Source organism: Sorex fumeus, unplaced genomic scaffold (genome assembly GCF_029834395.1).
Source record: "Sorex fumeus unplaced genomic scaffold, SorFum_2.1 ptg000003l, whole genome shotgun sequence".
NCBI classification, from domain to species: domain Eukaryota; kingdom Metazoa; phylum Chordata; class Mammalia; order Eulipotyphla; family Soricidae; genus Sorex; species Sorex fumeus.
In genome coordinates, this window is record NW_026606060.1 from 51702491 (window position 1) to 51729711 (window position 27221).

Sequence of the window (27221 nt, forward strand, 5' to 3'; positions counted from 1 at the left end):
AGTGGGGGCCCCGCTCCTCCCCCAGGGGGCTTGGAGGCAATGACCGGGGCTGAGCCTTACCCTGAGGGTTCGCTGTCCTGCGGTCTGTAGGGACACACAGCAGGCGAGTTCAGAAGCACCAACTTGGAGCATCTAGAAAGTCGTGCGTGGGAGAATTCCTGCCTCTTTGATTCTCCCAGAACCCACTCACAGCGGGTATAGGACACCTCTGAGTGCATGCCCTGGTCAGTCACTCCCCCATTTCCAGTTCCCTGTTGGAACCCCCCACGCACCCCCGTGGTCTGTGGGTGCCTGCCCCAGCATCGGGCCTGCACCAGCTTTAGGTGGACAAAGGCTTCTAAGGTGGCTTCCCCATGCCAGGCATAGAGGTGTCTTGTGGAGGGAACACGTGAGCCACTTGCTGGGGTGAGTGGCACGCTCCATTCCATGCCAGGCATCTGACGGGTGCTGGAAGGACTCGCTCCAGCCTCTCAATGAAGCGGGCAGCGGAGACGGGACCATCTGCCTTCTGAATTGTTGGGGAAGAATAGTATGAATGGGCACGGGCACCCGGGGAGGGCAGGAAAGAGGAGATACGGTGCAGCCCCCAGCTCTGGGCTATGGGCCCCCTCGTGGCCGGCCACCTGGTCGGTGACGAGCCCATCTCATTATCTTGCTTTGACCCAACAGCTGTCTACCAGCCGAAAGGGCGCTTAAATGATTGAGTTGTGGATGGGCTTCTTAAGCGAAGATATTACTTACTGTCGCTCTCACCGTATGGCAGCTGGCTGGCAAAGATGAAATACTACATTAGCTTGATCTTACACACAGCACTTGGGAGAACACTTCATTATTAATCACAAACTACAATAGGCAAGCAAAGCCTATTGCAAAAAAACAAGAAAACTCCAGCCGAGGGGCCACTGGTACCCAGAGCTTTATTATTTTGGAGCCCTACACGGTGCCCTGCATCAGGTTTCTTATTATTATCAGGTCAGATGGTGGCCCTGGAGGCGAACATAGTCTAGGTCAGAGGAAAGGATGCTGGGGGTGTCCCGGAGGTCTGAGACCACTCCTTAACCCCTCCCTCTCCTCCCCTCCATTCTTTGGTTTCCTTATGTATGAAATAAAATAGAACGTGGAAACATTTTTTTGCTGGGCTGTAGGATTCGAAACCACGTTTCTGAATGCCCCGAGCAAAGCTGATGTGGTCGGGAAGCCTTGGCGATCTGAGTGGAGTTGAGTCTTCGTAGGGGACCTGAGCCATGCCGTGGGGGGCTCAGGCATTTCTGCAGGTGCACGCCGGGAATTTCGCAGAATGTTAATAAGATAGATGATTTCCTCTGGCCTGGAAACAGCTCGCTATTCATTGCGAATGCTTTCTAACAACTGTGATTTATGTTATGTGCGTGGCAGACTTTGTGACTGCATGAGCTCGGTGCACTGATTTATAAAGTCGTGGGAGTGTGTGTGTGTGTGTGTGTGTGTGTGTGTGTGTGTGTGTGTGTGTCTATCTGTCTGTCTGTCTGGTTGTCTGTCTGTCCATGCACCTACAGCCCGTATCCTGAGAAATGGGTAGAGGTAGCAGTCAAGTTTTAAGTTCTCCCGTGGTTGTGCGTGTCAAATCCTGTGTCTAGCCGAGTGCCAACACAGGTAAAGAGCAGGCAACACGGGACTCCGTCTCTGGGCAGGGTTAATGAGATCTCTGTCATCTCTCCCGCGGGTCCTCATTCCTCCCAGCCGTCGTTTCAGACAGCTGTCCCGCTTGAGGAAGCCTCACTGAACCGAGATGTTCAGCTCTGGAGCGTCAGTGCTGGGTGCGAATGGGATCTTGTTGTGGGAATGGACTCCAGCACGAGAGTGACGTGCGAGTGACAAAATGACCTGGGCAGTTTGCTGGTGGAGACACGCAGCTGTCAAATCAGCCTCTTTGGAAACCACCTTCCATTAGAAGAGACTTGATTGGATCTTTCTGTAACTCACATCGCTCAGGCTGGCTTCTCGGTCGACTGAGTTTTAACTGGGTTGGAATGGATCTAGCTGAAATAAGGCCCTCACTGACTCTCCTTGAGGCGATAGAACAGACGTGGCAGAGGAGGGAGTGAGGGGGAGGCCCACATTCAGCCTGGTAGGAAAAGGGGCTTTCCATCTCTCTCCACCCCTGAGTGCCGTGAAATCTGGGGCAGTCAGCCGAAAAAAACGGTCTCCAGCTCTGGAAACCTCATTTGTAGAGTAGAAACAAAGTTATTAAAGACTTAAATAGCAAAATATGCAGGCCACTTCAGACACAGGACAAGCTGCTCAGCCAGTGCTGGCTTAGATGATGTTTGTTGAGCTCAGGTGAAGCTTCAGCAGTTGCTCCCCGACCCCCACCCCTCCCCTTCCCACACTGAGGTTGACTGTTCGAAGATGAATACTGCCCCCTCGCCATAGAAAGCAAACTGGAACTTTTCCAGCAGCTGCATTTTAAAAAGCAATAAGAGTGCCAGTGCAATATTACAGTGGGATAGATGTATGTCTTGCACATGGCTTGGGGGGTCCCTAGCACCTCTTAGGGTCCCCCAAACCCCACCAGGAGTGATTCCTGAGTGCAGAGCCAGGAATAAGCCTGAATACTGCTGGATGTGCCCCCCCTAAAAAAAAGTAAAAAGAAAGCAGATGATGTTCCTTTTGATATTATGCAGCTAACTCAGTCTACCCCTAAAGTAATGTTTCTTCCCATAATCAGTAAGAGTTCATCGAGGTCATTTTTGTCGTTGTTTCTGCACCATCTATACACATCTCGGTGTGGGTTGGCCTGATGGTCAGTGTCCACGTGTGGCCGGGGCTGGGGGTCTCAGAATCCCGCCTGGCCCCCAGCCCCTGCCTGCAAGTTATGTGACTTTGCTCTTGGGGATCGGGACCACCCACAGAGAAGGGGCTCTGTGAGTGTGTGTCCAACGCCTGATGCCATTTGTCCTGGTGTCTTGAGTGAGCCTGGAGCATGGGAACGCCTGGTGAGGAGGGGGCCGGGACTGCAAACCCCGAAGGCCACAGAGGCCACCGGCCACCAGTGGGGGTGGTGTCCAGGGTCTCCAAAAATGGAACAGAAGGACTGTGACAGGGCTGCCGCCAGAAACATAATCGGTCGTTGCTCTCTCAATGTGGAGCTGACCAGGTTCTTGGTTGGATGAGCTGGTTACCAGGTGTGGGTAGGGTGGGGACTTGAACGAGCTGGGGACACTGAGTCACAGACCTGATGCGTCTGGTCGGCTGTTGTTCCAAGCCTGCCTTGCGCGCTGGCTCCGTCTCCACCCTGCCCCGCTCTCCTTCCCTCCGCCCTCCACGAGTCACAGAGAAGAATGTGGTGAACCTGCAGAGACATGGAACCGAAACGCTTCCCCACCTCTTCCGCCGTGCCCAGTCAGGGCAGCCAGCTGAGCCCACAGACAGAGCTGAAACATTCTGGGAGGGCCATAACCCTGACATAAGGTCTGGGCAGGCTGGGTCCCTCCCAGGGAGATGCTTGGCCCCCACCCTTTGGTCAGCACCAGCTGTTTGCTGGTGGTCTGTGATGTCCTGGGCTTTGAGAGCATCTTCGTGGACACTCTGTGTGTGTGTGTGTGTGTGTGTGTGTGTGTGTGTGCGCGCGCGCACGTGTGTATGCACGCACATGCACACATTAGTCTTTTTTTTTAATTTTTGGGTCACACCCGGTGATACTTAGGGTTACTCCTGGCCCTGGACTCAGGATTCACTCTTGGCAGTGCCACTCTCGGGGGACCATATGGGATGCTGGGAATCGAACCCGGGTCGGCCGCATGCAAGGCAAACACTCTACCTGCTGTGCTATTGCTCCAGCCCCCACATCACCACATTAGTCTTTTGAGTGAAGACCCAGATCCTGTTGGGTCAGAGTTTGAGCTCTGCCAGCAGGGGCTTCATTTTAGCTACTTACTTGCATTGCAACAGTCCTACTTGCTGGTGAGCTCAGGTTCAGAGGGAGTTTGGTGTTTCCACATCCGTGTTTGACTCGGGGTACCAGTCAACCCTGGTTGCCTTCTGTGTGTGTACAGCCCTCTGTGAGACCCCGGGACTTGGAAGACAAAGATGCCCTTGCTCTCAGCTCGGGGAGTCAGGCGGAGGACACCATTAGGCTCCCGAGTCCCTGTAACTTCAGTGAGTGATGCCGGAGGAGAGAGAGAGGGACCAGTTGCCTGAGCAGGTGCGGAGCCAGACCGGATGTGTGCCGATGGCCGTGTTGTGTGTGTGTTTTGTGTGTGTGTGTGTGTGTGTGTGTGTGTGCGCGCGCGCGCGCGTGCACCTTCATGTCCACCTGAGCCACAGCAGGGCGGCCGGAGCAGTTGAGTTCTGGCAGAGAGGAGAGAAGCACTGCGTCTCATGGGTCGGAATGCTTGGCTCCCACCCCCCATCCACCCGCCTCTGCTCAGGCAGGGCAGAGCCAGGCCCTTGATGCCTGTGTCCTGCTGTGGCTGCTGCCTTCCCAGGATCCCGAGCTCCAGGCTTCCCACCCATCTTTGCTGTCCCGGGTCCCTACACTCCACTACCTCTCCATCGCCTGCAGACGCACCCGCTCGGCCTCGTTCCAGCCTTGGCAGGTGGGGGGCCGCCCTGTCAAGAAAAAAAAAAAGGCCTTTCTGGAGCAGACCACAGGGTGTGGCGCCCAGGCAGGCTCCAGAAAATGGCCTGTGGCAGTGTTTCCTTCTCTCTGCCTTAAATCAGGGGTTTCAAGCCACAAAGTTGGAGAGCGTTCATCACTGGCTGTCACTGGAGTATTGGAGAGAGAGAGAGAGAGAGAGAGAGAGAGAGAGAAAGAGAGAGAGAGAGAAAGAGAGAGATCCCTCCAAGCTTGTTTTGTCTCCCCTTGTACCTTGTGGGTCATCCCCAGACACATTTGTGACTCTAGGCACATCCTGTGGGTACTCTGCTTAGTTTCTGATCACTCCGCCAGCTCGGGGCTCGTTTGGATCTACTGTTTGGGGGAGGTTGAGAGAAGGGGCTGATTTCTGTGGGCACACTGGAGGGGCTAGGGGGTTGTAGCGATAGTACAGTGGTACAGGGGGTAGGGCATTTGCCTTGCATGCGGCTGGTCCAAGTTCCATCCCCAGCATCCCACATGGTCTTCCCAGACACTGCCAGGAGTAGTTCCTGAGTGCAGAGCCAGGAGGAACCCCTGAGCATCACCAGGTGTGACCGCAAAGGAGAAAACAAAAATCAGAAACCCCACACTGTCGGGCCTGGTCAAGCACGTGGGGCTGTCCTGTAGCTTGGCACCCAAACTGTGAACCCCAGAGCTACCCACGACCGGGGAGATTGTCTCAGTTTCCTCTTTTGCCACCCAGATCCCTACCTCATAGCCTTCCGGTGAGGAGCAGTGAAATTCCAGCACAGGAAGTGCTTGCGGTGGAGGCTGGCGCCCAAGGGAGGCTTCTGAGAGGGTCATTTGCAGCTGGTCTTGTTCAGACACCAAAGCCGCAGGGGAGCCAGTGAGGGCGCCCCCAGAGGGTGGAGGTGAGGGTTGGTCCCCGAGAGACAGAGCTCGCTCTACTTAGGGTCATCACCCATCTGTTGGAGAGGTTCGCAAAGCCCCGGTGTTGCTCCCCGACACCTCATAGTCCCCCCCCCCACACCAGCAGCACTGCTCTGGTCATGCCCCCACACACCCATGGGTGAGCTCCCCAAGAAGTACATCAGCAAATGTGAATGGCTTCAGGGGAACCCTGCTTTAGGGCCTCAGCTCTGGCTTTTGCATTCTTAACGGGAAACAGGACAGACCTCTCTGCTCAGAGCATACCTGCCGGCTTCGCGGTTTCTGGGGCGTGCGTCAGTGAAGTTTCGAAGCTCCCATTCGTTTCCTTTGTGCCTCCAAGTTCAAGGGCTTCTGCTCTCAGCTGCCTGCGCGTCACCTGGGGAGCATTAGAAATGCGGAGCCATGGCTGCTGGCACGGCCTTCACGGTGGACAGCGGTCTGTTAGCTGGGCTCTGTAGGAGCAGGAGCTGGAGTGGTTCCTGGGGCATCCCCCATACCCTAGAGCCGCAGTCCCCCCGACCCCCACCTTGCCTTAGATTCCACAGGACCCATCTGCCCTGCCTGGGCTTGGAGACCCGGAAACCAGGAGAACTCAGTGCCTTTGTACAAACTTGGAAACTGCAATTGTGTTTCTGAGCCTGGGATGCTTGTCAGTGGTGGGAAACTGGAGTCGGGGGGGGGGGGGGCGGGCAGGGGGCATGGCGCAGCCGAACCAGCACCCTGGATGCATTAGATATTTGGAGAGATAATAGTATAGCAGGTGGGCTACTTTCCTTGGATGGGGCTGACCCTGATTCAGTCCTGGCATCCCATATTGTCCCCCAAACCCTGCCAGGAGTGTGATCCTTGAGCACAGAGCCAGGAGCACTGCCAGTTGGGGCAGGCATGCCTGCTACTGGCAGCAAGAAGAGGTTGGGGTGTCACTGACCCTTTGGGAGGGGAGCCCCTTGATCTATCTGCCAGACTCTGTTGGTTCAGTGTTGGTTCCATAGCCTGGGATGGACTCTGTCGGTAGGTGGGGGAGGAAATTGTATCAAGCAAAGGAAGGGGTCTCTCTCTCTCACACACACACACGCACATGTACACACACACATGCCCGCATGCACACACATGCACATATACACGATACGTGCACACATACCCACATGCACATGTACACACACATGCACACAGACATGCACACATGCACATGTACACACATGCATGCATGCACATGTACACACATGCACACATAGCTACGTGCACTTGTACACACATGCATACATGTACACAGACACACACATACACACATGCACATGTACACACACAAATGCACACACACACACACACACACTGGCACATCCGTTACCACTAAGGGTAAAGAACTAAATGCACACCCAGCCCTGGGTTTTGCAGATGGAGCGCTCTGCGTTCCACTTTTCCAAAGCAATCTGCAGTGAACAAGGGGATGCCTTGTGATCTTTGCTGCGGTGCCCATTTGAATCAGCGGAAGCCGGCCTTGGTCCCAGCTATAAGCTGGCCTGGCCATCTACTCAGCAGCCGCTTTGTACATGGGTAATTGTCATTCCCCGGGAAACTTCACCCCGGACGGAGGGAGCCCCTGGAAAAATCTCATCTCATTTTGTTGGGAAATTGCATGCTGGCAAATGAGGAGTCTGTCGTGGTACATGTCCCTTGAAGGTATTCTGTCACTGAGTGGCCCGTCCGCCTCCCCACCCATCCATCTGCATGCCGTGTGCTGTGTGAGTTGGGGCCCTCATTCTTAATCTCGGTCTTGAATTGGGCCTCGGCTCTCTCTCAGCGGGGTTTCCTTCATTTTCCAGGATAAATGAGCTGGTGACTAAAGAGAAATGTGACTATTTTAAGGAACTGGCAGATATAGGGGAGTTTCGACAGCAGCAGAGATCCAATTCTTTGCAGTCAAGAGAAGAAGGAATGGAACGAGAAAGAGAAATCCATGGTCAATCTCCAAACCTCTTGTTCGTCAGTGCCTTCTCACGCTGCATGCCTTAAACCTGTCACTGTCCTCTCGTTGTTCATCGATTTGCTCCAGCGGGCCCAGTAATGTCTCCATTGTGACATTTATTACTGTGTTTGTCATATCGAATATGTCACGGGTAGCTTGCCAGGCTTTGCCGTGCAGGCGAGATACTCTCAGTAGCTGGCTGGGCTCTCCGAGAGGGGCAGAGGAATCAAACTCGGGTCGGCCATGTTGGCCGCTTGCAAGGCAAACACCCTACCCGCTGTGCTATCGCTCCAGCAAACCAGTGCCTAGAAAAGGGGTCCCCTTCACTACTCTCTCCAAAGCAGGTCCAGGAGATCATACAGGAGAAATAATTAATAATTAATAATTAATATAATGATGATTGATAATAATTAATATGCCCATTAATAGCAATAGCCATTAATAGCACTGCTTGAGTGCTATTAATGACCCAGTGCTTGGGGGTCACTCCTGGTGGTGCTTGGGGTTGTATAGTGCTTGAAGGTTGAATCAGGGGTTCCTGCATACAAAGCATGCACACCCCTCCCTCCCACCTTTTGAGCTATCTCTCAATTTCCAGCCTCTTCCTTAATGCATGTATGAAAGGCATCTAAGGGAATGGAATTTTTCAGTAGATGCATGTTACTCTGAGTAGAGGGTCCTTTTTCTTGGGCACGTGGCAAAACGAGCTTGGTTGCTTGGTTGGCTGTCTTATTCATGGCCTTCTCCGAGAAACAGCATATAACACTGATTTTCTTTTTCGCTCAAGTGAAAAGAATGATTGGAATGCAGGCCTCGATAATCTTGAAATAAGAACCGGGAGGCAGGAGAGTGAGAGTCAGTTGCAATGGATAATTGAGTTTCTCTCTGGGGATCTGAAGGTGTAACTCAATCAGAGCCAAGAAGCCGGAAGTATCTCGTTAAGATCGGGCTGAACCCCAGCGGCCTACAGCATATTGTTACCGTTTGTTATCCGATTAGTGCGGTCTAAGGCTGAGAAACTCAGCTCATCTCCTTCCGTTCCCCTGTTCAAATTTAACTTGCTAAGCAGAGCTGTCCAAATCCAGCGCAGACCTTGGAGGCCTTAACGTTGCTTTTCATCTGCAGCTTTTTTCTTTTTGCGGGGGAGTGGAAGGGCATATCCAGCGGTGCACAGGGTTTACTTCTGACTCGGTGTTCAGGGATCACTCCTGGTAGTGCTGGGGGACCGTATTGGGTGCCAGGGATCGAACCCGGGTTGCTTTACCTGCTGTAATAGCTCCCCACGCCCATCCTCCAATAAAAGCTTTTATACAATGGGATCCTGGGAAATCCCATGGGCCACAGTCACCAGTTTTGATTTATTTTGTTTTTTTTTAGAGCAGGGTCCTTAGTCCAAACCATGGAATTTGAGGATTAAAGCCAAACCAGTCTCAAAAGTAAATGATGCAGCTCCAGCAGATGCACCAGTTAAGGAAGAGAGCAACCCTCTGCTCTTCCTATCTTTGACCATGACCTTGACCCGGAGGCATGTGTCTAAGGTCTATGGTTGCAGGCCTCCTAACAGCATAAGGCAGAATGTCCTCCCTGAGCCCCCCCAAAAAATTCCTTCCTGATCTCTGGAATCTGTGAAGAGGATATCTGATGTGTCAAAAAGATGTTTGCCGGCGTGATTAAATTTAGACTTTGAAGATGGGGAGAATTGTCTCGACTCTTCCCTCTGCGTTCTGGAACAGCATAATGGTGAGCCAGCCAGCACTGAGAGTGGAAATGAGATGAGTGACAGCCAGAAACAGAGCCTAGAGTGATGTTTGCCCAGGGCCACAAGCGGAGGCATGTAAGGCACATGTAAGGCACAGTTGCTAACTGAGAGCCTCGGGATAAACATCTTTCTCTGTTGCAACATTTAGCTGCTGGATGCTGGGAATGGGCGGCGTTATGTAAATTGTGGGCGGTTCTATGGAAATGAGGCGTTGTTATGCAAATGAAAGGGCGGTTCTTGGACTTGTCCTGCAAGGGGTCCCTGCTCCAGCTCTTGTTGAGGACCCTGTGCCCGTGATACACCTTCCTACAGCATGTCCTTCTTTGAAGAGGTGTTGGGTTTGTCTGTAAACTGCAGAGTCCTGTGCCTCATTTGTTTGATTAGTATTTTGTCGCTCCTGCAATCATGGTCCAGGGCCTCGTGTGGAGAAAGCTTGTCATGTTCGCTTGGTTTGTAAACTGCTGGGTGTTGGTACCATCTGCAGTCAGGGCAGAGTCATTGAATGTCCGTGCGGCTCGCTTGATCTGGGATATGAGGGGAGCATCACTCCCCCAAAGCTCCCCCTGATGGTATAGCTACTCCTCAGGCAGCCGTGCCCACGCTGGTCTCCGTTCTGATCAGTGCAAGGCCATCATCACCTGACCTGGGTATCCTGACAAAGGCAGGGCTATTCTCTGTCGCTGGCCAAAGAAGGGACACCGGGAGCCCGGGTGGGGGGGCACTGTGGCGGGGGCCTTGCCGAGCCCAACTGCAGGAGGGCTGGTGAATAAAAGGGTTGTGATGAGCTTTTATGCTTCTCATTAAGATGCACTGTGTTTTGTTTTTTAATCCATTTTTATTGAGATACCGGCATTTACAATACCGTTAATCATACTTATCACGTCATTCCAGAGAAACCACCTCCCTCCACCAGCATCCCAGGGACATGTAAACTCGGGTCTCTAGCCAAAATATTCTGTTTTGAAGAATTGGGGCCATTTGTTCGCTTTCTGTATTTCTTTTCATCTCATGTTCGGGATAAGTCTCTCTCTCTCTCTCTCTCTCTCTCTCTCTGATTTTGGGGTCACACCCAGCATTGCTTAGGGCTTACTCCTGGCTCTGTAAGCAGTGATCACTTTGGAGGGCTTGAGGATCCTATAAAGGCGCTGGGGGTCGAACCTAGGTTGTCTGCATGCAAAGCAGGTACCCTAACCACTGTACTATCGCTCCAACTCCTCGCTCTCTTTATTTTAAATTGCAGAGGTGGTAACACCTAAACACATAGGTGAATAGAACTAATTTCCTAGAATTTCACAGTTATAAATCAATGATAGCTTGATAAACTAAATCAATTTTTTTTCAAAAACTATATCTTTTTATAGGTACATAAATTTTAAAAAATCAGTAGCACTATCCTCCCATTGTTTATCGATTTGCAAGAGTGGGTACCAGTAACGTCTCCATTGTGAGAATTGTTGTTACTGTTTTTGGCATATTGAATACGCCACAGGGAGCTTGCCAGGCTCTGCCATGCGGGTGGGATACTCTCGATAGCTTGCTGGTATTGTGAATAATTCTGTGCTAATATGTTTTAGAATTTACATGAAATAGATAACTCCTACAAATATAAAATGTGGTTAAGAGTGAAGAGAGTTAAAAAAATTAAGGGGAGGGGTCGAAGCAATAATACAGTTTGTAGGGTATTTGCCTTGTACACGCCTTGTACATCTGGGTTCAATTCTGGACATCCTATATAGTTCCCCGAGCACCACCAGGAGCAATTCCTGAGAGCAGAGCCAGAAGTAACTAACTCCTGATCATCACTGGGTATACTCAAAAAGCTTAAAAAAAAAAGTAAATAATAAGGGGAGATTCTGAATCAGGCTTCTAGGGTCTCAGGTACCAGCAGCGTTGTCAATTTGTCATGCTAAGCAAACCTAAATTTTTTTTAAAAAATTGAATCACTGTGAGATAGACCCTTACAAAACTGTTCATGATTGGGTTTCAGTCACACAGTGTTCCAACACCCCTCCCTCCACCAGCACCAGTGTCCCGTTTCCCTCCCCCCCCCCCCCCCCGCCCCTTCATCAGTCTTCCTCTATGGCAGACACTTTGCAATACAGATACTGAAAGGTTATTGTGTATTTCCCTTTACCTACTTTCAACACTCAGTTCTTGCCCAGCGTTATCATTTCCAACTATTATTCTCCATCTTACTTACCCTCTGTCCCACCCACACTTGCAAACCTCAATTTTGAGCTTTGTAAAAGGGTCAGTACATAATTTGGCAAGGGCAGAAAAGGCAGGAAGGGGTTTAAAACAATAAGTTGGAAATGTTGCAGCAGAGGCTGATACCCCGACACCTTGAGGGATAGCCCCCACCTAAGCCCGTGTGGTCTCACGGTTCACGTTAGGCCCCGTGGATGTGACCCATACCAGGCTTTCTTGGAAGCAAAGTGATTTGCTCTTGAGAAAGTTGCAAGTATGGGACATGGAATGTCTTTGTCCCGAATGCAAGAATGAATGAATGATGAGTGGTTGTCACATGTTTGTCGGATGAGTGAGTGGAGGGAATGAACACAGGAGCAAACCCGTGAATTATAAAATGAAAATAATAGTCCCTTCCCGAATGGCTGAAAGCATCATTTCAGCTAAGGCTGAAAGCCTCAGCCCAGCCCCTGGCATTAGCAGACGCTCGTCTGTCGTTACTAGTATGTCATTACACTTCTCCCTGCGCACGTCCATCAGCTTGGACTGCCGTGCCTAACGGGGCAACACAGTCTGGATGCCTTAAACCTGGGCTGCTTCAGCTTTTCCCACTCATGAGGTTTGTGTGACCGAGAAATACAACCTTCCAGTAACACTTCGAATTCGTGACTTGGGTGATTTTGAATTCCTTGTTGGTGGTGTGCACTAAAAAGCTTTTCACTATGGCCAGAGTTTTCGTGTCTCTGACTCACCCTCCACCTCCCCAGCTGGTATTCAAGGATGTGACCTAGTAAGAGACCCATTCCACAGTTTAAGAAACCAGGGCTTCATTTTCTCAATTCTAGGGGGTTGGAAGTCCAGGAGCAAGTGCTGGTCGGGTTTTGTATCTGCTCTTTGTGACTTAGAGCCAGGGGACAGGAGAGAAGAGAAAGGGTCATTGTAGGAGGACATTTGTCCTATCAGATCGGTGCTTACTTATGACCTTATTAGTTTAACGACTCCCTTGAAGATACTGCTCATTTACAGCTTCAACATATAGACTGAAGCGGGTGGGGGTCGAGGGTGACAATTGTGGGTATGTCACTTGAATTGGGCCAGAGGAGCAGTAGTGCATCAGGTAAGACGCTTGCCTTGCACATGGCTGACCCAAATTTGATCCCTGGCATCCTATACGGTCTCAAGCACCTCTGGGAGTGATCCCTGAGCACAGCACCAAGGAGTCAGCCCTGGGCCTCGCCCGTCAGGTGTGACTCACGAAGTATCGGACCAGAGAGATAGCACAGAGATTACCTGGCACGTGGCCGGTTTCATCCGCGACCCCCTACAGTGTCCCCTGAGCACCACCAAGGGCGATCCCTGAGCGCAGAGCCAGGAGGAAGCCCTGAGCATCCCTACCCTGCAAAACAGAATCAGAGTTGGCTTTCATTGTTACCTTGCCTGACCACGTGATGAAGCATCGACAGCAACTCTGAGCCCTGGAACTAGCCTTGTTCTGAACTGAGGAACCAGAGGCCCAGTCTGCTGAGCTGGATGGAGGTGTCTGTGACTAGGACCCTCCCCCCCCCCCAAAAAAAAAACATTCACACCCCGCTGTAGACAAAGAGGCAACAGGCGAATGTCCCTTCCTGGTTCATTTTATGGTTTTTGGCAAAGCAAACAAACAAACAGGGACCACCCCCCTCCAAGCTGGCTCTCCAGTGCTGCTTGTGGGGGCTGAGCTGGCCAGCCCATCTCTGTCAGAGCACGCGCTGCCGTTTCCTTTTCATCTCCACATCTGTCGCTTCCTTTTTCATCTCCACGTCTGCCGGCGAGACAGAGGAGCTCATTAAGGTGAACCCGGCTTCTTTGGATCTGGCTGTGTGTTTTCTCCACAACTTCCTTGAGTTTTCAAGGAAGAAGGTTTGGGAAGCAAATTAAGGGCGTGAACATCACGGGCAAAACCCTTGGCCGAGCGGGGAGGGTGCTGGGGGAGTTTCTGGACCTCTCACGGGGTATCCTGATGCTTTGCACTGTGACTCCTGCCAGTGGGGTGTGCCAGGCTGACCCCACCCCCGGAGGGGACACCAGCCTGGTGCCTGGGGTCTTGTTTGTTTGGGAAACATGAGCTCTTTATGAGCTGGTTATTCCCCCCGCTCCCCCCAACTCTGTGGACATTAAGCATGAAAAACCCAATTCTCAGAAATCTACATTTCAGGTTTTCCATTAATGGCTGGCCTTCTCCCAAGTGTGTTGGAGCTATTTTGGTGAGGTTTGAGAGTTATTTAATAAGAAAAGCTTTTTTAAAAAAAACTCATAAAACCTGCCATACAATTCCTACAAACCCACACGCTCTCTTGCCATTATGTCACTAACAACTTTTTTGGGGGGAAAGACCAGGACCTTTGTCTATTCATGTGGAACCTTTAAAAGCAGCATTCACTGAAGCTCAGGGAAACAGGGGGGACCAGACCAGGCTGGGGCTGGACAAACAAAACGCCGTGCCGGAAAGCATCTGTTCCTTAGGGAAACGGTCCACACACCAGGAACCGGTGGAAATCGGTCGATGGGTGAAGATGCGGCATTTTCTGGGAGACTCCCCAGGGAAGAGACTGTTTCTCCAAGTGATTTCAACATGTAATAAATGAGAGACCGGTATATGCCCTGTTCTCTCATTTAAACCTGACTTGTCATTTCCAGGGGACTAGCATGTTTCCATGTCCCAGTACATCCTCTCAGGGGCCGGAAGGATCACGAGACCCCATCTAGCACATTCTTCATTGAGCATCAGGTGTGGTTGGCCCAACCTCAAAGAGCTTCTGAGCTGGGGGTCTGGGACAAGGACCAGCCTGGTGTTGTTGGTGGTGTTGGTGTGTGTGTGTGGTGGTGGGGGGTTCTTGGCCACAGTGTGGCCAGTGCGGATGAAGAGCCCCCCATATTGGACTGTTTTCCCCCCTCCTGAGTGTGGCAGGCATATCAAACTCCAGCTTGGCCTCATGGAGGATCGAGGCGTGATCCTATCATCAGAAAGCCACATAGACGCCGAGTGGAGGACAGCTGTGCTGGTGGTTGTCCTGGCGATGTGGATTTCGTGCTGGTATTCATCGGAGTTGCCATGAGCATTCTGTGCTGCGAAGCACGATCAGGCTCAAAGCACGAACCCGGCACTTCATGCAGGCGCCTTTCATCACCGCAGAAGGATAGAGACTCCACTTGACAGAGGGTGATGCCAAGACTCAGAGAGGTTAATAACTCGCCTGAGGTCACACAGCTGGCTTATGAGCACTGCGGGAAGTGCCTCCTGCCTCTGTCCTCTTCCCTGCTGGTGGCCACAGTGCTCTGTTGCCATCTGCCCAGAGTTGAGAGGTCTCTGGCGCCCACACAGACCCCGGGACAGGGAGGTGGGCGTCAGGGTTCCTGGGCCACTGGAAGGAACATTGCTGTTCTGCCACTGAATCCCAAAGGGCCTCTCCTGTCTCAAGGGACCCCACCCGGCCATTCTTGGCCAGCCTGGACCCTCTGGGGTGGTACCTGGCCTTGCGCAGGGACGGATCATGTGGTCCCAGGGATGGATACAGCATCACACGCACACAAGACCTGAGCCTTACCCCTCACTCTCTCTCTCTCTCTCTGCCACCCACCCCCATCCCCGAGGACCCCTTCTTCCCTGTGTTTTTTTCCAGGGGTTGGGGCCGGCATGTGCCCGCAGGTGGCCCCTTGCCAAGCTGAGCCTGTCATGTTCCCACATGACCCTTGCGGGGGCCTTGGGTTTCAGGAAGAGGCCGAGGGCAGAGGATTCCTGTTCTGTCTGCCCAGGGTCATGACACCAGCCTTTCAGGGCTGGTAGAGTTTGGAAACACTCCCAGTTTCCTTCTCAGAAAGCAAGAGTTTTGACATCGGCCCGCCCGTGTCTAGGGTTGAGTGACACTTAATTCCTCTGTCAGAATCTCAGCTCCACTGAATTGTGCCATGTCCGCTGAGCTGGCCTTGCCCTACCTACCTCTTCAGTTTCAGCTTTCTTTCCCTCTTTCCCTTCAGCCCTTCTTTCTCTTCCAGCTTTGTGGGACCTAGTTGGTTTTGTTTGTTTGTTTGTTTGTTTGTTTTTATCTTTGTGCTGGGCTGGCATTTTCCTGCCCCAGGGCCTTTGCACTTGATGCTCCTCTACCTAGATAGCTCTCCTTCCTCCCCACTCTCAACCCAATATGACCACCTCGTTCTTCGCCAGCAAGCAAGGGCTCTCTGGGGTGTTCTGTATGTTCCCTGAACACTTCAACAGTCCTTTGCTTATGGCAATTATTATTTGTATTTAATTTTGTTTTTAGCCACACTCAGCAGTACTCAGGGAGTACTCCTGGCTCTGCGCTCAGGGATCACTGCTGGTGGGGCTCAGGGGACCATATGGGGGATTGGGACTTGAACCCAGATCAGCCATGTGCAAGGCAAATACCCTACCAGCTGCACTACTGCTTTCCCCCCACCCTGCCATCTTGTTACATTTATTATTTTGTTGTTTGTGCGGTCACCTCCACCAAGGGGTCTGTGCCAGCTGCCTCTATGTTACTCTGTGTCCAGATAGGGCTCCTGGAATGTGGCTGGCACCAGGCAGAGGGTCAGGTCAGTCCCTCGGTGGGGCCAGGTGGCCGTGTTCATGCCCAGCTGCCTTCTTTCCTCCTTCCCACACCTGGTAGTGCTCAGCCCTGTTTGGGCGGCTGCTCCCGGTGGTGCAGTGCCGGGGATCCATCCATCCTCCTACATGCAGAGCTTGCGCAGTTTCCCTGGACTCTATGACTCCGTGGATTTGGGTTTTATTGTATCCTGTGGTGCCGGAGATTGTGCTTCACCTTTGAGCCCCCATCCGACCCTTTGGTGCTTTGTTCTGGAGGCTGCGTGTGTGGCCGTAGACTGCCTTCCTGCCTTCCTGGCACAGAGATAGGGGCACCTGGGACCGCACAGAACCCAGGGTGGCCCCCATCCATCTCCCCTGCCTCCGGCTCGCACTCCTGTGGGAGCCGGGTAGCCAGGTATGGGTCCTGGACTCAGTTCTGATAAGCTCCTTCACTTCCACATCGTGGGTCCTGGCTCGCTCGTGTGTGTGTGTGTGTGTGTGTGTGTGTGTGTGTGTGTGTGTGTGTGTATGTGGCCGGGGCGCCCCATTTAATCTGGACAACAATGCAGAGTGCGGGCAAGAAGGTGTTTACAGCCACACAACATACCCCAAAGTTTTTCCTCGAGCAGACCTGAGTGCTGTGCAGGTCTCACACCCTTGGAGACACAGTGCCTGCCCGCCCCCCCCCCCCCCCCAGCGCCCTGGCCAGGAGCACCCTTGTGTGAGAGACCCTGGCTGGGCACTAGTTATCTCATGCTGTCCTCTGGGCGGTGGGTTCTAGGGAAGGTGGGTTCCCCTTGGGCTCCGGCTCTTTCTCAGAGGAGAGATGGAGACCCAGAACCTTCTATTTCACAGACTGGGGTGCAGTGAAGCCCCCTGTGAGGGCTCCAGGTTCCTGGGTTGTGTCTTCTGCTAGGAAGTGCTGGACAGGCGGAGTTGGAGGTGTTGAGTCAGCAGGAAAAGTGCCGGAGGGCCTTTGCTGGCCGTGGGACACTCCAGTGGTGACACTTGTCCCCCTGACGGGGCTGGAAAGCAGTGTCAGAGAGGGCGCTGAGGGGCAGGGTCACAGCACGGCAGGCAGGGCAGGCAGGGTGCTTTCCTTGCATGCCCCCAACCCAGATTCCCTCCCTGGCTCCACATAGGGTCCTCTGAGCCCAGTAGGAGTGATCCCTGAGCACAGAGTCAGGAGGAAGCTCTGAGTATTGAGCACTGCTGGGTGTGGCACCAAAACCCAGCAGAAAACAATGGGAAGAGAGAGAGAGAGAGAGAGAGAGAGAGAGAGAGAGAGAGAGAGAGAGAGAGAGAGGGAGCTGGGTGGGGGTTTGGTTTTCTGCCCAGCAGAGGTAGCCTGGGGTCCCGGCTGACATATGTTCTAGTAGGTGTTTTCAGGGACAATGCATATTCATGAGGGAGAATAGTGTCACACACACACACACACACACACACACACACACACACACACACGTCTGTGCAGAAAATGGCAGAGAGACGTCGTTGGGGACTTACTCAGTGTGTAATGAAGACCAAGGTGGCCAGTGCTTAGGGAGGTCAGTGCTGTGTCCTCCCCACTGACCTGCCAGGGGCCTGGGGTCCTTATCAGGGGAAACATGTCCTTAAGGCTCCACTTTGTCCCAGTCAGAGCCAGTGAGATGCAACTGGACAGCCACTCCAGGGAGCCATCGCCTCTCCCTCTGCCTGACAAGCCTGTTCTAGCTTTTCCAATCCCTGAGAGTCCTTCAAAGTTCTAAGGAGGAAGAGGAGGGACGAAGACCCAAAGGCTTTGACAGCGGGGATGTGATCTGTCTCAGAAAGGGCGCATGGGCACGGGGGGGGGGGGGGCTGGAGGCCTGTCCTCCGTGAGCTCAGGGCATGTGGGGGCTGGAGAGACAGCACAGGGGTCACGGCACTTGCCTGGCCCGTGGCCACCCTAGGCCCAATCCCCAGCACCCACAGGGGTACGGGAGCCCCGTCAGGAGTGATCCCTGAGCACTGCCAGCTGTGGCCCCCAAGCCAAAAGTCAACCAACCCACCAAAAACCATATTGGCGGAAGGGTCGGGACAGAACCCCCACCCTCACGGGGTTAAAGAGCACATTTCCACGGAAAACAGCTCTGCATGCTTCCGTGGCAACTGCTATGTGGTCACCTCACGGCCACGTGTCCAAGGCTTCTAATCCTCTCATCTCTGCCCAGACTTTTTAAAAGGACCGTAATTGCTCGCTGTCTTAAAAGCAATCATCTTGTCACTGGGGGATCAGGAAGGGGGTGCCGGAGGCAGACGACAGCAGGAACACCTGGCAAATCCAGTTCAGCTGGATAATGGCTCTGCGCAGGACTCGGCTGATGCGGCCGCGGGCGAGGAGGGCTCCAGACAGACACTGGCTGCATTGACATCACCCGAGGACATGTCTGTGGCCACATCTTCCCCGGGGACAGAGCTCAGCTGAGTTTCCCCAGCCCCCACAGCTCTCGGCCTGACGCGGGTTTCTTCTGGAGGAGTGAACGGGGCTGGGTTGCCCCTGGCGGGGCCGGAAGTGGTGATCAGGTCGGCTTTGGTTCCCCAGTGGCCCAGGCAAACCATGCCACGTGGCTCGAGTGTGAACATCTGGCTCCTCCCCCCCCACTGCCAAGGGGTGTGTTTCAGGCCGGGTGGACGGGGTGGAGAGCAGAACCCTGATACCGGTAGCAGCAATGGTTATGATGATGTGAGGATGGGGGTGATGGGTGCAGACGGTGAAATAGGGATGGTGGTTACAGCGACAGTGATGATGGTGGTGATGATGATGATGATGGTGGTGGGGATGGCGATAATGATGGTGAAAGTGACGATGGGGTGGTGATAATGGTGATGATGGTGATCATGGTGGTGATGGTGATGGTTATGATGGGGAGGTGATAATGGTGATGGTGGTGATAATGGTGATGATGGTGATGATGGGGAGGTGATGTTGGTGATAATGGTAGTGATGATGATGATGGTGATGATGGGGGTTGATGATGGTGATGGTGATGATGGGAAGCGATGATAGAGGCTGATGATGGTGATGATAGAGGCTGATGATGGTGATATGGGGAGGTGATGATGGTGATGATGGAGGCTGATGATGGTGACAGTGGTGGTGATGATGATGATGATGGTGATGATGATGGGGGTTGATGAAGGTGATGATGGTAGTGACGATGATGATGGGAGGTGATGATGGTGATGTTGATAGTAATGACAGAGGGTGAGAGTGGGGATGTTGATGGTGTTGATGGTGGCAATGGTGGTGGTGGTGATAGTGATGGTAGTGATGATGGTGGTGATGGCGTTGATGGTGATGGTGGTGTTGGTGATAATGGCGATGGTGGTAGTGGTGGTGATGGTGGTGATAGAGGTGCTGGCATTGACGATGGTGATGGAGGTGGTGATGGTGACAACATTAGTGACAAAGGTAATGATGGTGGTGATGGTGGTAATGTTGATGGTGGTGGTGATGCTGGTGGTGGGAAGATGATGGCAGTGGTGATGGAGATAGTGTGATGGTGGTGATGATGGTGATGGTATGAGGCTCCCCCTGGCTGTACACCAGGCCCTGTGAGCTCTCCCTGTGGTTCTGCTCTCAATGGGATCATGGTCACCGCATCGTATGGATGCTCACCAGGGGTCTCTGGGACCTGAAGGGCCCTCCTTTCTGGGCTGTTCCTTGCTTTCAGGAATTGTGCCCCATTTCTCATTCCAACCCGGCAACCACCCACAGTGGTCAGACTGGGTTGCTCTCTGGCTGAGGAAGCTGTGAGCTGCCCTTTGTCTTGGGGGGGGGGGCATGTCGCCTGCAGAGGGGAGGCTGAGCCTGAGAAGCTGGGTCTCAGACCTTTCCATAGCTGTTGGTGCTTCCTCCCCATCAGCTGGAGACAGTGCTCCAAAGATCTCATCTCTTCCCAGTGCTCCGCCCCACTTCCTCTCTGACAAATTCAACAGGCAAGCGGAGGCATCTCCTCGACGTCTCTTCTTATGTTTTGTGCCACTTCTTTCTCAAAATCAAACAAACACTCAAACAAAAAACCCCTTATTTTAGGTGCCACAATTTTGTTTCGTTCCAATATCGGAGCAGCTTTACAGTGCTGTTACTGATGGAGTTCTGTGCATGACACAGTCCTTCCGTGTGCCCGTCAGGAGGAACCCCTCCTGAGCTTGGCCCCACAGGCATCCCGAGTGTATTTCCTCCCTAGCTTCCCCCACCCCCATCCCGTCTTCTGAGAAGCAGGAAGGCGCAGGCTGGGAGAGGAACGGGTCCCAGATCCCAGCTGCAGGCAGAGTGCCAAGCGCTCACGCGTCTGTTCCTTCGTGCGGAAGCGTCTCTGCCGGAAATGCCAGACTGGAGGCAGGCACGGGGAACGGGCACAGTCCCCTGCCTCACCAGCTCTCGGTGCTCCCAGACATCCTGTGACCTTGTTCGGGTTATATGTCCTTCTGGGGTCAAGGGGCCAATGACTTTGGCTATTACCGAGGCATCATGAACAGGGGACATGACATTGCCTCAGACCAGGAAGACGGTGGCTCTGATGAGTGTCATGAACAGGGTTGCCCTTGGGCACCCAAGTTAACTTTTGGGGTTGTCTTCTGGACAACGGGAAAAAAATGCTCGGAGTGGAGCTGGAGTGAAAGCACAGCGGGTAGGGCGTGTGCCTTGCACGCAGCCGACCCGGGTTCGATTCCCAGCATCCCATATGGTCCCCCAAGCGCTGCCAAGAGTGATTCCTGAGTGCAGACCCAGGAGAAACCACTGAGCATCACCAGGTGTGACTCAAAAAACAAAAACAAAAACAAAATGCCATCCGAGTTGTCCACACTGCATCAGCTCCCGGTGACTGCATCTTTCTGTATCTGGAAGTTGGGGTCTCTTGATCCCCTTCCTGGGCCATCCCCCTCTTCATCATACCTCCCTCCCTCGTTCTGTTCTCTGAGATCTGCTGCCGCTGCAGTTTGTGTTCATTAAGATGCCCTGGGCGTGAGCCACCGGTGGCGCACACCTTTTATCAGCAGGACGGGGAGTCGCAGGCCAAGAGGCACATACCGCTCAGGCTCAGGGGAAGTTTCCAGAAAATCCCCACCCTGGCTTCTTCCCCCTCTCTTTATGCAGTGAGTCAGTTTGTGTGATACAGAGAAGGTGGGCCTGTGGCATTCCGGGGAGGGGGCATCTCTTGTCAGAGGTGAGGGGGCTCATCGCCAACCTGAGGTTCCTTTCCATGTGCTCCTGTGAAGCTCCCTAACCCGGGGAGAGCATTTCCTCCAAGAATGGAGAGAACGTTGAGAGGAGTTCTGTTCTCGTGGATACACCAGAATCTCTGTGACTATTTTGGGGATGATGTTGTTGTCATTGTTACATCTCTGGAGAATCCCTTTGTCTGGAGTAGCTCATCCCAGCTCAGCGTTGGAAACATTCCTTGTGCCCAAGAGGAGTCTGGGCTGAGTCTCTTTTTGAATTTTTATTCATTTATTCTTTCATTCATGAATCCACTCGAATGTGGGGAGAGGAGGTCTAGGGGGCCACACCCAGCAGTGCTCAGGGCTCAACTTCTGGTTCTGTGCTCAGGGCTCACTCCTGGTGGTTCCAGGGGGGTTAACGGCACCTTAACCTTTGGACTGTCTTTCTGGCAAGCAGCTGTGTCTCTTGATGGCGTTCACCTGCCTCCATGGAGCAAAGAACCTTCCTGTTTGAATTCAGGAGAGCTTGGGTCCCCGGAACCCTTCTCGGAACCTTCTCCTTCGCTCACTGCCTTCATTCTCTACTAGAAGTGGTTCCATTTCTTATTCCCCATGGTTTCGGGGTGCATTTAGCCATGAAAGGGGCCTGTCGGTGACCTCCACTTTGTCATCGGCTCTTGGAGGCTGATTTTCTTGACGTGCTTCTGCAGGGAGCTGTCTGGCAGGATTTGGAATGACTCATGGATCAGAGAACTGCAGAGAGAGAGAGAGAGAGAGAGAGAGAGAGTTGCCTATAAACCACAGTTCTTTCTGCTGCCTCAGGTGGCTGCTGTGAAATGTGCCCTGCAGTCTCCACCCAGTCCTCGCTGAGGGCACCAGAGAAGTTTCCAGAAATCCCCACCCTGGCTTCCTCCCCTCTCTGTATGCAGCTGGACGGGCTCCTGGATCCTCCTGCTGCCTTTCACCTGAGCTGACCCTTTCACTGTCCAGCCCTTCACATGACAGGTGGGGGTGGGCTGGACGCTACAGGTGCCTTGGCTTTGCCCCCTCCTGGCTGCATCGTCTGAGCTCTGGGGAGCCCGGGACCCTGCTTTCCCCTTCCAAGACCCTTCCCCTCCCTCCCCTCATGGGAGAGAGGTGGTTAGTCCAGAGCTAAGTGGGAAGGAGGAAGGGGGCCCAAGAGATGGTACAGTGGGTAGGGCACTTGCCTCTCCCGGATGTCACAGTTATAGTCCCTCCACTCTTTTGCTGCGATAAGGCAGCGCACCTGTCCAGAAGCTTTGTGGCGAGGTACAGGCTCTGGTTTTACTGATCCAGCCAGGTTTAATCCTAGGAGTCAAGTCTGGGGGCTGGGGGAGTGTACGCATCCAATGCTGAGCCCCCCTTGGATCACTCCCTATAAGCACTTCAGGGTGCCCCTGGGGTGGGGAGGGTGTCATCATTCAGGAGTCTGATGAAGACCTAGCCCCAGAGGTCAGGAGTTCATACCTGCGGTTACAGCTGGGCCACGCAGAACCAGACTCAGTCGTTGCCTGGAAGTCAGGAAGATGGGCCCCAGCCTCGCCCTTTGGTCCTCACTACTTCTCTTTCCCCTCTCTTGTTCCTTCCCTTCTGCTGATCCTTGGGGGCTAGAGCGATAGTACAGTGGGGAGGGTGTTTGTTTGCCATGAACTGACCTTGGTTCGATCCCCAGCATCCCATGTGGACCCCCGAGCACTGCCAGGAGTAATTCCTGAGTGCACAGCCAGGAGTGAGCCCTGGGCATCACCAGGTGAGATCCAAAAAGCCAAAAAGAAAAAAAAAGACATGGCCCTTCTGCTGATGTCTCTTCTTGGCCAGACTGAAGCTGGTGGAGGAGGAGGGGATGGGGGAGGGGATGGCAAGGAGGGAACTGAAGTGAATGGGCACAGCAGTGAGTGGCAGTTTGGGCCTGGTGGTCCAGCCCACTGTCGTACCTGCTTCCAGGTAACTATTTCCACCCTGTTGTAGGTGGGGGAACTTGACTATTATCAATCACCATAACTGCGGTGTTCATTTCAGTGTTTTAACTATCTTCCACGTACAGGGCAATGTGCTACATTAGAGGACATTTTATACACCCCATTTCTGATCTTTATAGCCAACGTGTGAGGCATATGTTAGCATGAGTCTCGCTCGGGCAAGGGAAAAAAACGGGTTTGGAAAGGCTGCTGGTTCTCCCCATGGTGATAAATCAGTTAAGTGAGCCGGGACAGGACTCCCGGGCTTTTTGCTCTTAAAGCCATCTAAGGCACGGTTCTCCCATCATTTTCCAACCGTGGCCGCCTTCTTCCGACCTTATTTCCACTCTGTGGCTCCACCATCCTACCGTTTGGCCTTGGGGCTCATGCCGTGCTCCCCCCATTGCTGTGATTTGAACCACTGGTCCCTTTGGACGCTATAAGAGGAGATACCTCCTGCACCCCACCCCCAGATGAGAAACGCTGGTCTAAGGCAGCCAAAGGGCGAGTCCTGGGGATTTCTGCAGGAAGCCTCCAGTGGTTGCTCCAATGCAATTAAAAAAAAAAAAAACCTAGGTAGAAAGAAATCTTGAACACACCAGCTCATCTGGACTATCGCCTGGGAGTTGGGGCATTGTGTGCCTGGCAAATTATGAGTTTTGTGCCAGTGCATATAAAGCAGGCGAGAAGAATCAGTGCAGATCCCCTCGGAATGACGGAACGCGCCTGTTGCAGGCGGACGTGATCGAGGTCACCTTGGTGATGGCAGTCAATTCCTCTGCTGCGGCCGCACCGGGCACCACCACGTGCATCTCTTAGAAACAGGGTCCTGGCTGCCCCGGGTTCCCCAGAAGCAATCTATCAATTACTTCATTCCAGAGGAACACGTCCCCTGACTGCAGATAGATGGAGGGATGTGGGGAGGAGTTGAGGGAAGCAGGGCTGGGGAGGGAGGCTCGGCGGGTAATGGGATTACTTTGTAGTAACGAGAATTACCCACTCTTGCCTCCAGGCTGGAACTTGTGGTATTGATATGTAACACTTATAGGTGTGTGTGTGTGTATATATATATATATATATATATATATATACATATATATATATATATATAGGCCAAAGTGATTGATCATGTAACAGCAGACCAACCCAGGTTCGATCCCCAGCATCCCAGATGGTTCCTGGAGCCCCGCCAGGAGTGATCCCTGAGCAAACCAGGAGTAATCCCTGAGCATTGTCAGCTATGTTCCCCAAAATCAAACCAAAAAAATACCAATAATATATATACAGTCACACACACAAACACACACACACATACAGATATATACAGTCACACACATATGTCACTGTCACTGTCCCATTGTTCATTGATTTGCTCGAGCAGGCACCAGGAATGTCTCCCAACAAATTGTGAGACTTATTGTTACTGTTTTTGGCATATTGACTACGTCACAGGTAGCTTGCCAGGCTTTGCTATGTGGGCGAGATAGTCTCAGTAGCTTGCTGGGCTCTCCGAGAGGGGTCGAGGAATCGAACCTGAGTCGGCCATGTGCAAGGCAGACGCCCTACCTGCTGTGCTATCACTCCAGCCCCCCCCCCCCCACATATGTACATATATATACATATGTATATAATTTTTTAGGAACTTCTGTGGCACCTTTTCACTGTCATCCTTTGGATCCTTCCTGTAAGGTTGTGTGGCCCAATGGGCAGGCTTATGCTGGGGGAGGGGGAGGCACCCTGGTGGGGAGGATATTGCTGAGTTTAGGGGATTTCATTTGCCCTTCTTCCCCCCCCCCCCCCCCGGAAGAGAATCTTCTCTGCATCCTTCAAACTCTGGGCACCCCCAAGGAGCAACCTGTGTCTTTACAAAGTCTCCAGGGCTCCCGCAAAGAGAAGACAAGATTCTCATCTGAATCTCTGTCCAGCCGAGGACTGGAATTTGAAATCCTGTGGGATCTGGTGTGACCTGTTGGCTGCTCGGGTTTGTTGCCCATTCGAGATCCCAGTCAAGTCAGGGCTGACGAGAGTTTTGCTTCCGAGGGCTGAAGCAGGGGTGGTGGTTTCCCACATGTGAGAAGTTTAACAGTGTAAGGCATGATTGGTCTTCCTAATGTTGGGGGGGGCGTGTCCCTCGGGACTGGGGGTCTCCTCCAGGCTCTGTGGTAGGGGCTGGCTCCCTGCAGTGGCAGGGCTCACACTGGCAGCATGCCAGGCAAGCGTCCTAGCCCCAGGACAGTCCTACCAGCCCATGCGGTTCCTGTGTTTTAGCCCCATTTCCAAACAGCTTCACTGGCCTTTGGATACACTGTGATTTTTCTCCAAGGTCCCTTAGTCTGCTGGTCCACTTGCCAAACTCCCCACCTGATTCAAAGCTCTCCGGCAGAACACCCTTGGATTAATTTCTCAATTAACCCGAAGCTTAGTCCTTATTACTTATTTGCATTGAAAGAAAATTAGAGCCGGAGGTAAGAGCCGGGCTCTGCCATTTGGCATCTGTTCACGTGGAAATGATCTGTGGGTTCGCACTGAGAAAGCTCCCGTGTGGGCTAAGAATGGGATAACCCTGGTTTGTGTGCTTCCAGCTGGAGGGTGCTGGAGACATAGGATTTAATTAGCGTTGATGAGCCCCTCCTCATTTCGGGGCACTGTGTCATCGATCAGCACGCGGCTCAACTGTGTATCCCCCTCACGGCCTCCCCCATCCCCACACACCATACCAATAAAATACCGTGCTGGAGAGATGGAAGTGGATAGGGCGCTTGTCTTGCATGCAGCCCAACCCCTGTTCCGTCCCCGGCACCGCATACCATCCCCGAGCTCTGCCAGGAGTGATCCCTGAGCACAGAGCCAGGAGTCTAAGCCCTCTGAGTGTGACTCCCCCAAATATGACTTAGGACAGTTTGCAGGAAGGATTTGGCAGCTCCGTGAGGCCGGGTTTTCATCTTTAGAGCTGCCCTGATGAACCCCGGAGCAGATGGCCCCTGGCTCTGACCTCCCTGCTGACCGGGTTGGGGGGGGGGGGTCCCACTCCTCTGCCATTGCTGTCCTCTCTTTCCTGATGGGCATGAGTGATCAGCCTCTAGCCTCTCTCTTCCCTCTCAAATCCCTGAGGCCATGCTAGGCTGGAAGTGGAGGGGCCAAGCCTGAGCTGGGGAGAGGAGGAAGCACCTTCTTTTGGCTTCACTTCGGGGGCTGGGGGAGGCAGGAACCTGCTTCTTGGTTTTCACAGCCCACAGATAGCTCGCTCAGGTCAGGCTGCCAGGACTCTGTCCTTCTAGCTCAGATAGAATATACTGGAGAGTTTATCAGAAAGTAAGTAGGATGGAGTGGACAGGAGAAGACTTGGGTAATGTGAAAAATGATGTCTTGAGCCCAAGAGGGACATTTGGGTTAGAAAGTTCCAGAGTGATGTGGATCAGGACAGAAGAACCCACTCGGATATAAGTTACAGGGACACCCCTCTGCCCCAAGAGTGATCTCTCTCCGAGTTCTCTCATCGCAGAAAGTGTAAGGCAGGGTAATTCATAGTCTGTCATTCAGAAATGGTGTTTTCCAAACGCTTCCACCCTTCACGCTCCTCTTGGTTGCAAGATTGATGCTGCAGCTCCGGTCCTTGAGTCTGCATCCCAGGAAGCAGAAAGGAGAAAGGGCTGCAAAACAAAAAGAGGTAGCGCCTTGAGCTCGAAAGCGAAAACCTTCTGAATAACCCCCTGAGTCCTGCCTACGGCTTATTGGGAGGAATGATGTGGCTGAAGTGGAGCACGTGTGGGGGTGTATGAGGCCCTCACTTCAATCCCTAGGGTGCCCCCACCCCCCCTCCCCCAGCACTGCTGGATGTAGCCCCGATTGCCCCTGAGCACCAGAGCAGAGCACTAAGGCAGAGCACTAAACCAGAGCACAGAGGCATCAGGCCTCGCCACCAGGATAAGCACTGAGCATTGCTGGGACGGCCGGGTCCCTCCCCGCCACCACCAGGCTGCCGCATGAGTTTATTCTCCCAGTTACATGACAATCTCCCAGCCCTGCAGCCCCCTTCCGGAAGCCTCCTCACA

General features: G+C 53.0%; 1 protein-coding gene across 2 annotated transcripts in view; it reads left to right on the forward strand.

The window, feature by feature from the left end:
* Positions 1-27221, forward strand: part of CHST11 (carbohydrate sulfotransferase 11) — a 190134-nt gene that overhangs the window by 112632 nt on the left and 50281 nt on the right. The gene's annotated exons all lie outside the window — the stretch shown is intronic.